Source organism: Gossypium hirsutum, chromosome A08 (genome assembly GCF_007990345.1).
Source record: "Gossypium hirsutum isolate 1008001.06 chromosome A08, Gossypium_hirsutum_v2.1, whole genome shotgun sequence".
NCBI lineage: Eukaryota > Viridiplantae > Streptophyta > Magnoliopsida > Malvales > Malvaceae > Gossypium > Gossypium hirsutum.
The window spans coordinates 2,625,850-2,639,826 of NC_053431.1; positions in this window are offsets into that span (position 1 = coordinate 2,625,850).

The window sequence follows — 13,977 nt, forward strand, 5'->3', positions numbered from 1 at the left end:
GACTGTTTGATTATCAAACAAAGGCAGCATATTGAAATAGAAAGAAAACAACGTTTAAGTCTTGAATTAGTGTTTCTTAATGTCGAAATGGAAATTTCCATCACTTCTTCATGATTTGGGTTTTGAAATATACCCACCGACCAATAACTTGAAAATAATTAATCTAATTTTGAAATATGTGTAGATCTAATCATTGGCTAAGCCGGGTCAACCTAAATTTTTAGGTCTATCTTTTAAATTCAAGTCTAGTGCAATTCGGAAAATGAGTCTAAAATTTTGTCCAAACCCGATTCAGATAAAAATACTAAACTTGAGCCCAACCTAGTCTGTTAGTATTAATTTCTTTATATAAAACAAATTAAAAAATATAATACAACAAATACATTAAAAATATCAAAAATAAATGTTTCCCGACAAATTAAAAATACATTAAAAAAGTCTTTATACTTAAATAACACTAAGATATTACAACTTAACGAGCAAATATCTCTAAACTAATAGCAAAATTAATAATAAAATAAGAGTTATACAATATACAAATAATAACAACAAAATAGTAGTAATATAATAGCAAAATTGTAGCAAAACAACATCAAAACAACAATAAAAAAAATTAGGTAAATTCAAGCCGAGTTGGGTTCGGGCAAAAAACTTACCTAAAGCCCAACCCGTTTAAAAACATGCATTTTTTTTTCCAAACCCAGCCCACCTTGTTTTATACTTTTGTATATATATTTATTTTATTTATATATATTATGTAACTTATATCACATAAAATTAAATAGAGTTAATGTGCAAATTTGCCCATTAAATATAATTGTAAATTACAATATCCACTTATAGTATGGTGACAAATTTACACTATAACTTAATTAAATATGTAACAATATAATACTATGTAAATATTAAAAAATATATGTTAAGTTGTCTAAATTTAAAATTTTAATAAAAGAAAAACATCTAAAATATTAAATATTAAATTAAAATTAATATATATTTTTAAAAATAATATAGATGGATTTAAAATGAGTTAAGGTTAAACATCTACAAATATGAGTGGGCAAGAGTAAAATTTTAAGCTCATAATTAGAGTCAGGTTAGATTTGAACAAACATAAAATATACTAATATCATACATAAGCTTAGTACAAACTCGGCTCGACCTATGAACACTTTTAATTAACATTTATTTTTTGCGCTGAAATTTTAAAAGTTAAAAAGTATGAAACTAAAAATGATCGAATTGAAAAATAAGGGCTATATCTATAATACGCATAATAAGTGACTAATAGAAATATTTAAAATTTAAAAATATATATGGACTTAACCCTTAACTTATTTATGACAATTTTTAACCTTATTGTTAGGTCTAAATTAAATGATTTTTTAAAAGAATGGGAATTAATTTATAGGGGAGAAATTGTAACAGCTTAAATTTCAGTGGTGTAGGGAACGGTGATTTGAGATCACTAAATCTGACGAGTAAGTTAAAAATTTAGTAAATTAATATTAATAAGTTAAGTGTGAATTTAGAAATATTTTTGAATTAGAGAATTATATGAACTAAAAGAATTTGTTAGGTCAAATGGGTCAAAAATGAGGTATCGAGACCTCAAATCTATTGAGTGAGTCATGAATATTTTTAGAAATATTTATGGAGTTTTATTGAGTTAGCATTAAAGTTTCGTTAGAAAATTTTAATGTTTTGATAGCCAATTAATTAAAAAGGACTAAATTGTAAAATGTGTAAAATTTGTTAAATAGTAAATTTATGCAATTGAATCTTGTGATTGCTTATGATAACAATAAAACATGATTTTGGCTTGAATTGGTTCTTTGGTTGAGATATATTATTGTATGAATGTGTTTAGTGAAGGTTGGTTGCGTGAGGGTGAGAAAAGTGGCATTAAAATGGCTTATTTTTATTTACACGGGTTAGGAACACGGGCGTGTCCCAAATCCACACGAGCGTGTGGCCCCTGTATGGTGAAATTTTTTTTTAAGTTTTCTAAAAGTTTCTAAAGTTCTCGGTTTAGGCCCGAACCATTTCCAATACATATTTTGGGCGTCGTAGGCTCGTGTTAGGGACATTATGATTAAATGCGAATGATTTTAATTTGGATGGTAATTTATTACTCAGAGTGTACGATTATTTGTGTTATACGCCCGGTAATACCTCGAACCCTGTTCCGGCGTCGAATATGGGTGAGGGGTGTTACAGAAATACCATAGGCAAAATTGATTGAATACATTTTAGGTTTGAATAATGGATTTAGATAATAAGTTTAGCCTATTTAAAAATAGTTCAAACTTGTCGATTGAATATTAGTTTGATTCGCATGGGTATTGTTGTCAATGCAGGAGGACGTAGGTTTGAATACGTTGAAGCACATTATCCTTCTATTTATGGATTGGGGAGGGGCTATGTCTAGTTCTAGACATTGTATCAAAAAATTACCATGAATAGGTTAAAACGTACAAAACAAAGTTTTGTAAATAAATATGAAAATAATATATACTAGATTATGTTGTTCTCACATCGTAGGTAAATAAATATGAAAAATATCTATTGATTGAGTTTTAACTCAATTGGTACGAGTATTATTATTAATACAGGAGGATGTGAGTTTGAATACGCTGAAGCACGTTATCCTCCTATCTATGGATTAGGGGCTATGGATAATTCTAAACATTATGGCCAAAGTTCAATCTAATTGATGAAGTGTATGATTTGTAAGGATTTAATTGAATTGATTAATTGTTAAATAAATTCAATTTATTTATTTTTAATTTAATTTATTAACTATTTTAAATATATAATTTAAAATTATTTTATTTTCGTTAATATTATTGATTTTCCCTAATTATCTCTCTTTTTCTTATTTCTATCAGCTTTTGTAACATTTTCTTCTTCCCTTATTTAAATTTGTAAAAGAACTAGAAAAATATCAATTGGGCATATTGTTATGTATATTTTTATTACAAAATTTAAAAGGTATAATGATTTATTTAGCCATTCAATTTTATAAAAAAAGTTATTTTAGTCCTTTTTTTTATCTTTTTTAGTCCTTAAACTTGCATTGTTCGCAGAATTATAAAAAAGAATGAATGAAAAACTTACATCTGTTTATTTTGCTGACGTGATATACACGTGGATTGCTATGTAAATGCCACATTAGCAATTAATTAATTTTTTAAATTTAAAAAATTAAAAAAATTATAGAAACTATTTTTTAAAATTAAAATTACTAAAACTATTTAAAAAATATTTTTAGTATTTTTAAATTTCTAAAAAATTAATTAATTACCTACATGACATGCATATGACAATCCATATGCATGACATACCAATAAAGTTAACAAACGTTAACTTTTCCATTCATTTTTAGATGATTTGACTAACAATACAAGTTTAAATGCTAAAAAAGGTGAAAAAATAAATAGAAGGTTAAAATAACTTTTTTGATAAAATTAGAGGACCGAAAAAATCATTATCCCTTTTTAAAATGCACTTATATTACCCACAATTCCTTTTATTACGGTAATTGCCTAAAATTTTATTACTTAAATTGATTGGGTCCATTTTGACTCCTATTTCACTATTAAAAAAAATATCTTATATAAAACATACAGATTTTAATATTAAGTTCAATAAAATGTTTTTATTACATTATAATTTCGAAGAAGTTGAGCCAATTAAATAGATGTCAAAGTCTATAGGGACCTCCTCTACTATCATGTAAATTCATTTTAGTCCTACTAAAAATTACTCTAGAATTAATCCTTATACATTAAATATTTATACAAATCATGACACCGTTAAAGATTGGTGTTAAATTGTTGTTAATTTAGGAAAATATATTTAACCCAATTGAGTTATCCATAACTCGACCTGATCTATAAAAAACCCAACCATCCAAAAAAATCCATATATTTTTAAACTACCGCGTGGTTGAAAAATCCATCAAATCTGTATATTTTCAGCCACATGATAGTTTAAAGATACATGAGTTTTTTTATGAGTTCGGTTGGGTCATAGATAAATCAACTGAATATGATATAGGGGTTTTCAAATTTCGGTTAAAACCGAATTAATCGACTGAATTGATATAATTTGGTTAACCGATCTAATTTGATAGGAGGTTCGGCTAATGATTTCTTAGAAGTTCGGTTATCGATTAATTTAGTTCGAAATTGAGTAATCAACTGAATTAACTGAAATTAATAATTAATAATACAAATTATATGTAGTTTTAGTTTGGTTAATTCGATCAAATGAACATTATTAATTTTTTCTGGATATGTTTTATACTTGTTTAACTATATAAACAATAATATATAAATTTCGGTTTGGTTATTTTTTTGTTTGAAAAACTTGGGTTCGATTAACGGCTAAAGGATTAAAAATTTTGGTTAATATTAATTCGGTTCGATTAACCGTTTGAACACCCCCTAGTATTGATATGTTTTGTCCAAATTATCAACAACTTAACAGTAAATTTTAACAGTTCCATCATTTGAATAAAATTTTAATGCACATTAATCTGAAGCAGTTTTTAGTAGAGGGACTAAAATGAACTTGATATAGTAATATAGGGACTTCTTATAGACTTTGACCATTAAATAAAATATTCTATTAAATATTTTTTTGGTTGACTTGAAATCAATCAATTTCTCTACTTCTTTTTTGGCTTTAATATAAAACTCATAGTTGGAAAATATAATAAATGTACTGACACTTAAAGAAAAGCTTGAAAGGTGATTTTCTATTTTTTCTTTTAAAAGAAAAAGAAAATCAAATTTTTTTTAATTAATTAAACTTTAAATTGCATGTGAGTGGGACCCGATATTAGAAAATGATAATAATAACGATGATTGCTCCTTGATGCGCGTATGGAAATTTGTGGTGAAGCTACCATCGCTTACACCTTCTTATTTGTCTTAATTAAAAATTAAATTAAATTAATCAAATAAGGACTTTAATAATAACAAATGTATAATTAAGAAACTATAAGTTTTCCATTACTTTTGGGTAACTAAAAATAAATTTTAATTATTTATTGAGTTTTAGTTCGATTGATATTGATATTGTTATCAATATAAGAAGATGTGAGTTCAAGTTAGACTTGTTCATGGGTAAGGCTACCTGTCGAGGCCCGAAGGTTCGCACGAAATTTGGGAGGGTTTGGGAAAATATATTAGGCCCGTTTAAAATACAGGTCAAACTCAGGCTTGAATATTCAAGACCCAAGCCCGGCTCGACCCAACCTAATTTTTAGTTTATAATACTTTATATTATGTAATTTAGAACATATTATAAAAATAAACTAATACTAAATATATAATATTACTCTAATGTAAATATGAAAATAATGTCAAGATTATTATATAAAAAATTTTAATAAATATTTTTTTAAATAATATGGGTGAGCCTAAAATGGGCTCGGGTTAGTCTTTTGCAAATATGAGTGGGTTTTGGCAAATTTTTAAGTTCATATTTTGGGTTGGGCCTGTAGCGACGTAAAAATTTAGGCTTAGCTTGGTCACTAATTGTGGCGATTTATTGAAAACTTGAAAACTGAAATTTGATTTTAAAATAAACAATGACTCGCAACCGATCTTTTTTTTTAGGTGTGATCGGACACCTATTAGATTTATCTTTTTTAAAACAAAAGAAGACTGAACTTAGGTCTACGTTAAAATCCAGAGACAAAATAGGGTTCGGGAGTCAGTTACGCGCGAGGAAGGTATTAGCACCCTCGCGACGCCCAAAATTGGTATCTCATAAACATGTGTTATCGTGATCTTCAAAAATACAAGTTCAATATAAGATTTAATCGTGATCCGATTGAAAAGACGAGAAATTTTAAATTTTCGATTTTTTGAGGAAGGTGTTCCGCCTTTAACATAAGCCAACAAATTCCATCCAACATAGCGATGAAATTCGATGACTTAATGTTGAATCGGTACATTGCCTCGATTATTAAAATTAATTGTAAAACAAGACTATGATTTTTGAAGTAATATAAAACACAATTGAGATGAAACAGATGACGGAACTAGAAGTATATTGAAGTGAATATAAGTGTGACAAGTATATTAAAAATCAATGATGATATATGCACAATATATACATATTAAAGATAATAATAAAAAAGAACTATTGATAATACTTCACAAACGTATATATACATTAAAATTTATATAATATATAAAATATAACATTAAGAACACATGTATATAATATATGAAATATACGTGGATATAATATAATATTGAAATATTTACATAAACCTATACAAAAAAATCGACTAATAATGATACTACATAAGTATATACATAAATATATTAAATTTATATACGTATTATAGATATATACATAAATAATGAAACATATACTAATATTTGTATGGTAAGGATGAAATATATATACATAAGATAGTTCGAGAAGAAAAAAAATATATATGCATATATATATATAATTATTATAGTATTTGACAACATATACATGAAATAATAAAAGAAATATATAACAAATAACATAGAAATATATGTATGAAATAACATAAAAATATATGAATAGCGCAATATTTACAAATATATACATAATATAATTATTTAAAAATAATATAATGAAATATACGAAAATGAGACTATATACACATAAATATATATACATGTATAATGAAATATATATACTAATATTAAATATAATAGGAACAAAAATAATATAATAAAATATATACTCGATACGGTATTAAAAAATACGTATATACATATAATAGTATGCACATGAGACAATACAAAATATATACATGGAAGATTATAAGAAAATATAACTAATAATATTGAAAATATATATAACATAATATTTAAAACACATATATATATGATATATAAAAATTATATATATAATACACTATATGAGTATATTACATGCGCATACATATACAATATTATACATTAAGACATATAATAAATATATTTAATATAATAAATATAAATATTAAAATTAACGAATAACAGAAAGTGAAAACAAGTAAAATGAAAATAAAGCAGTAAATTAACAAAGAGGACTGAATCGAATTAAAGAATAAAGTTTGGGGCGAATTTTAAAAGAAATAAATGAAAAGGGACGAAATTGCACGCGCAAACAAACCGAAGGGACTCAATCGGACAATAAACCATCTTCCCAAAACGCAACGCATGGCAGAGGACCACATCACAAAGCGCAACAAATTTAAGGGCTAGATTAAAAATAAAAATAACTTAATTGTAAAATCATGAGAAAGCGGAGGGGCTGAAAACACAATTAGCCCCTCCAATTAAAAAACACTCGGATCCTGTCGGGTAGGGTCGGGTCGACCCGATCCAAGGTGAAACGGCGCCGTTTCAGCACTGAACTCTAATGCCAAAACGGCACCGTTTTGAAAGGCTATAAATAGCCTAAAATTCAGGAAAAAAAAACATTTGAGGGGGGAGAAAGAAAAAAAAAGAAGAGAGAGGGGGAGAGAAAAGGGATCGGCCAGGGAGGGGCGGTCACCGGTCCGGCTACCGGATCCAAGGTAAAAAACTCTCTTTTTTTGTTTTTTGTTTTTTGTTTTATTTATATTTTATGTTTATATTAAATAAGTAGAAAATAAAGAAATGTATATATGTATGCAAAAATCGAAAGGAATAAAGAGAAAAATGCAACCTTTTCGTTTCCTCTTTGTTTGTTTGATGTTTATTGAAATCTATGAATTCCTCTTGATGTTTACAAAGAAGAAAAGAAGAAGAGGAAAAAGAACCTCTTTTCTGTTTTTTACAATCGGCTTTTATAGCTTATTTTTCACTATGTTTCTTTATTCTCTTTGTTGTTGTTGCGTGTCTTTCTCATTTTGCAGGTATGGGCACGGTGGAGCAGGTGGCAGTCGGTATGGCAGAGGGGTAAGTGACCGATGGGATATTGCGGCGCAAGTAGGGGGTAGCTGCTGATTAGGGTTAGGGTTTGCTGTTGTATGGATTTTGGGCCTCTGTTAGGTTAACGGGTTAGGGCTTAAATGTATTGGGCTATGTAATTTGTTGGGTCTGATGGGTTTGTAAGGGTTTGGGTTTGTATTTAGGAATGGGTTAAGGGATTTGGGTACTGTAATGGGCCAACCGGGTTTGGGCTTAAAAAAATGGGTTTTAGTTAGTAAAATTTGGTATGTACAGCTGCCCCTCTTTGCTCATTATCGTGTAACGGGAATAGAGCAAAGACAAAATGAAAGGCCAATTTTGCCTGGTCCTGCTGAGTCTTGACTTATTTGATATTCTTCTTGTTCATATAGTCTTCTTCCAGTCCATCGCATCTTGTAGCTTTAGATTCAATCTACTGCATCTTCTGATGTACACCTTGTAACCAATCTACTTTCCATGTAGCTTCAATGATATGAGATTTGTGACTTCGATCTGCTTCACTTGTAACTTTGGAAAGATAAGATCTACAAGTTCAATCTGCTCTTCTATCGCTTTAGTGAAATAGGGTTTGTGGTATTTTCTTCTGTAACTTTAGAAAGGCAAGATTTGAAATCCTTTATCAGCTCCACTACAATTTTAGGGAGACAAGACTTGCAACTTTGAACTGTTCCGCTGCAACTTTAGGGAGGCCAAACCTAGTGTCTTCAATCAACTTTAATCTTTATTCTACTCGGCATGTGATCTTGAGCTCAACTCATTTCCCGCAATATGAATTGACTCTTTGAAGCAAACATTAAAAACATAAATTGAAAATAGCTCAGCGCGTGAGCCAAGGCGCAACTCATCTCTCGCAATATGAGTTGGGTTTTTTTTTTTGAAACTTAAAAGCAAATTTTGAAAATACCTAGTCATGTGACCCGAGGCTCAACTTACCTCTCGCAATATGAGTTGATGTTTGAAAAATAAAAACTGAAAAATAGAAATTGAAAATACCTCAGCGTGTTCTAAGGCTCAACTCACTTCTCACAATATGAGTTGATTTTTGGGAAACAGAAATTAAAAACAGAGTTTGAATAACAAAATTTGAAAACACATCGGCATGTGACCCGAGGCTCAACTCACCTCTCGCAATATGAGTTGATTTTTGAAACTTAATTTGAAAAGTAGATTTTGAAAAACAGACATTAAAAGGCTCAACTCACCTCTCGCAATATGAGTTGATTTTTGAAAAACAGAAATTAAAAGGCTCAACTCACCTCTCGCAATATGAGTTGATTTTTGAAAAAAAAAATTAAAAGACTCAACTCACCTCTCGCAATATGAGTTGATTTTTGAAAAACAGAAATTAAAAGACTCAACTCACCTCTCGCAATATGAGTTGATTTTTGAAAAACAGAAATTAAAAGGCTCAACTCACCTCTCGCAATATGAGTTGATTCTTTGAAACAGACATTAAAAATAGAAATTGAAAATAGTTCAGTGCGTGAGCCAAGACGCAACTCACCTCTCGCAATATGAGTTGGTTTTTGAAAACATGAATTAAAACAGAATTTGAAAATACCTCGGCATGTGACCCGAGGCTCAACTCACCTCTCGCAATATGAGTTAATTTTTTGAAAAACAAAAATTAAAAACAGGAATTGAAAATACCTTAGTGTGTCCTGAGGCTCAACTCACCTCTCGCAATATGAGTTGATTTTTTTGAAAATAAAAATAAAAACATCAAAATACCAAAAGATGTCATCTGGTGGAACTCAGGTGCCTTTTCTTTGATTCAGTACATCTATCATCACATCTTCTTGCTCTACTGGAGTACCTATATATGTCATGTATGTTGTTATCATGATATGCAAATGTTGGTCTTAAATGTTTTCATGCCTACATGATTATGCTATGCGTCTTGGGCTTGTTTGTTGTTATGTCCTTTTTCGTCACGATTCATCATGGTGATCTGTATTCATGACTTCAACTCTTGACTTTCTCTTTAGGCTTTATACCCGTCTCCAAATTTCGTGAGTAATTTGTGTTCTTCAGATATCACACTCTTGCCCCTAGTTGAACTTTGTCCTTGCTTTGAAGCTCTTGTATTTGTCAAATTTTCATTCAGGTAATGCTTAACATTTCTTTTGTTTAGAGCATGTCATTTCACTATTTATCATGTAAATAAACACATAATGAGATGCATGAAAATGGTTAGGTAAGGGCAAAAAGGCTACCTCACATTTATTTATTTCAAATGTAGCAAACAAAGAAAGTTAATCAATGATAGTAAAAGTGTCATAAAGAAGAAAGGGATCGCATTCAACGGATACAAATACTCTAGATATTCAACATATGAACTCTTCCACGTTCCTTCATCTAGAATCTTTTTGAGCATGGCTTCTTGTGTAGAAGATTTCGAGCTTTCCAAAAATGCTTTAAATACTTTAGTCTCGTTGTTTGACCCACTGTTCAAAATGCCTTGCTTTTCTAAGGCCAGTGTTTGTTTCATTAGAACGCCATTTTGGGTTTTCATCCTAATCTTTCGTGTTAATCAAGACGCCCTATTTGGGTTTTCACATTGATCTCTTTTTTTTAAGCATAATATTTCTTTACAGCATCTGAGTTCACTGGATTTGGTAACTCCCTCCCATCCATCTCGATGAGAATCAAAGCTCCACCCGAGAATGCCTTCTTTACTACGTATGGACCTTCCCAATTTGGTGCCCATTTTCCTCGAAAGTCTTTTTGTATTGGGAGAATCTTTCTCAGCACGAGTTCTCCTTCGTGGAATTCTCTTGGCCGTACTTTCTTATCATGGGCTGCGATCATTCTCTTCTGGTACATCTGTCCATGGCAGATTGCCTTCAGACGTTTTTCTTCAATAAGGTTTAACTGGTCATATCGAGCTCAAACCTATTCTGCTTCTTCTAGTTTTGATTCCATTAAGACTCGTAGAGAGGGGATCTCAACTTTGATAGGTAGCAGCACAGCTTCCATTTCATATACCAGAGAGAAAGGAGTTGCTCCCGTAGATGTCCGTACAGATGTGCGATATGCAAATAGAGCAAAGGGTAGTTTCTCGTGCCAGTCTTTATATGTCTCGGTCATTTTTTCAATAATCCTCTTAATATTCTTGTTGGCCGCTTCAACGGATCCATTCATTTTCGGGCGATAAGGTGATGAGTTATGATGTTTTATTTGAAATTGCTCACACACTTCCTTCATCTTCTTGTTGTTCAGATTCATGGCATTATCTGAAATGATTCTTTCAGGCAAACCATATCGACAAATGATTTCCTTCTTCAAAAACTTGCACACTGCGGTCTTCGTCACGTTGGCAAACGAAGCGGCTTCTATCCATTTTGTGAAGTAATCAATAACCACAAAAATGAATCGGTGTCCATTAGAAGCTTTTGGGGAAATTGACCCTATAACATCCATGCCCCACATAGAAAAAGGCCACGGAGAAGTAATGACATGAAAGGGCGAAGGGGCTACATGAATCCTATCGCCATAAATTTGACATTTGTGGCATTTTCTTGAAAAACTAATGCAGTCGCTTTCCATCATCAACCAGTAATAACCGAGTCTCATAATCTTCCTAGCCATAGTGAAACCATTGGCATATGTCCCGCAAACTCCTTCATGGACATCTTCAAGTATTTTTCTAGCTTCAACAGCATCCATGCATTTCAAGAGCACCTGATCCTTTCCTCTTTTGTACAGGATGTCCCCATCAAGAACAAATCCCGTTGCCATTCTTCTGATTGTTCTTTTTTCGTTCTCATTTGTTTGTTCGGGATACCTTTGATTCTTGATGTATTCTAAGATATCATGAAACCATGTCCGTCCATCTGGCTCTTTTTTAATGTTGAAACAATGTACAGGGACTTCATATATGCTCATTTGCAGAGGCATTATTTCTGTTTCTCTGTTTGCTTTAAACATTGAAGCCAAAGTGGCCAGGGCATCAGCTAACTGGTTTTCTTCTCGTGGGAAGTAATTAAAAGTTATTTCTTTGAATTCTTTAATCAACCCTGCCATGAGATCACTGTATTTGACTAATTTTGAATCCTTCACTTCCCAATCTCCACGAATCTGATAAATCACCAATGTTGAGTCTCCGTATACCTCTAAAATTTAGATGTTTCATTCAATTACTGCACGAAGTCCCATGATACAAGCCTCATATTCTGCTATGTTATTGGTACAGAAGAAATTCAGCCTGGCAGTGAATGGATAATGGTTCCCTTCTGGTGATACTAAGACTGCTCTAATCCCATGCCCCAATGCATTCGATGCACCATCAAAGCTCATCTTCCATGATTTTTCTTTTGATGACTCACATTCTTTTTCTGTAATGCACATCAAGTCTTCATCCGGGAAATCAAATCTCAATGGCTTGTATTCCTCCGTTGTTCGAGCTGCTAAGAAATCTGCTATTGCACTTCCTTTTATCCACTTTTGACTCACATAGATGATGTTGTACTCCGATAGTAAGATCTGCCATCGTGCCATTCTTCCTGAGAGTGCAGGTTATTCCATCATGTACTTTATTGGATCTAACTTTGAAATCAACCATGTTGTATGATACAACATATATTGCCTAAGTCTCCGAGCTACCCAAACCAGAGCGCAATAGTGTTTTTCAATGGAAGAATACTTTGCCTCGTGTTCATTGAACTTTTTGCTGAGGTAGTAGATCGCTTTTTCTTTCTTTCCTGACTCATCGTGTTGCCCCAGTATGCAACCCATTCTCGAACACAGTCAAATACAATATCAATGGTCTTCCCGGCATTGGTGGTACTAGCACTGGAGGACTAGACAAATACTGTTTTATCTTGTCAAAAGCCACTTGGCACTCCTCGTTCCATTCTCCGAGATTATGTTTTCGAATGAGTCGAAAGATTGGGGCGCATCGGTTGGTAAGTTGAGCGATAAATCGGATGATGTAGTTTAATCTCCCTAAAAATCCTTTGACTTCCTTTTGCGTGCGCGGAGGTGGTAACTCTTGAATGGCTTTTATTTTATCTGGATCAATTTCAATGCCTCTCTCGCTGACAATGAAGCCAAGCAATTTTCCTGAGGTAGCCCCAAACGTATATTTGGCCGGATTAAGCTTTAGCTGGAACTTTCTCAGTCTGTCGAACAATTTCTTCAGGTTCACTACATGTTTTTCTTCCCCTCGGGACTTAGCAATCATATTGTCGACGTAGACTTGTATTCCTTTATGCATCATGTCATGGAAAAATGTTACCATAGCCCTCTGATATGTTGCCCCAGCATTCTTTAACCCAAATGGCATCACCTTGTAGCAGAATGTTCCCCACATTGTTACGAAGGTAGTTTTCTCCATATCCTTAGGGGCCATCTTGATCTGATTATACCCCGAGAATCCATCCATGAAAGAAAACAATGAATGATTTGCTGTGTTATCCACCAACGAATCAATGTGTGGTAAGGGAAAATTATCTTTAGGACTTGTTCGATTCAAGTCACGATAATCCATGCACATTTGTACTTTTCTGTCTTTCTTTGGTACTGGGACTATGTTAGCCACCTATTCTGGATATTTGGATGCTTATAGGAAGCCAGCATAAAATTGCTTCTTGACTTCCTCTTTTATTTTCAACAATATTTCGGGTCTCATCCGTCTTAACTTTTGTTGAATGGGTTTGTATTCTGGCTTTAATGGGAGCTTATGGACCATTACCTCTTTATCCAATCCTGGTATGTCCTAATATGACCATGCGAATACATCTTTGTACTTGCGGAGCAAAGCGATCAAATTATGCCTGGTGTCCTCTGAAATAGAGGTCCCAATTTTCACTTATTGCTTTTTTTCTTCAGTTCCCAAATTTATTGTTTCAACAGATTCTTGATGAGGCAAAATCTGTTTATCCTCTTGCTCCACCATTCTTAGTAAGTCAGGAGACGAGACATAGTCTTCGACATTTTCTTCAACTTCGAATTCTCTTAAACAAATAGCCTTCTCAAAATCGATTTCAGGACTCGTAACGGGTTTGTTCATGCTGTTGATATCTGATCACCTGAA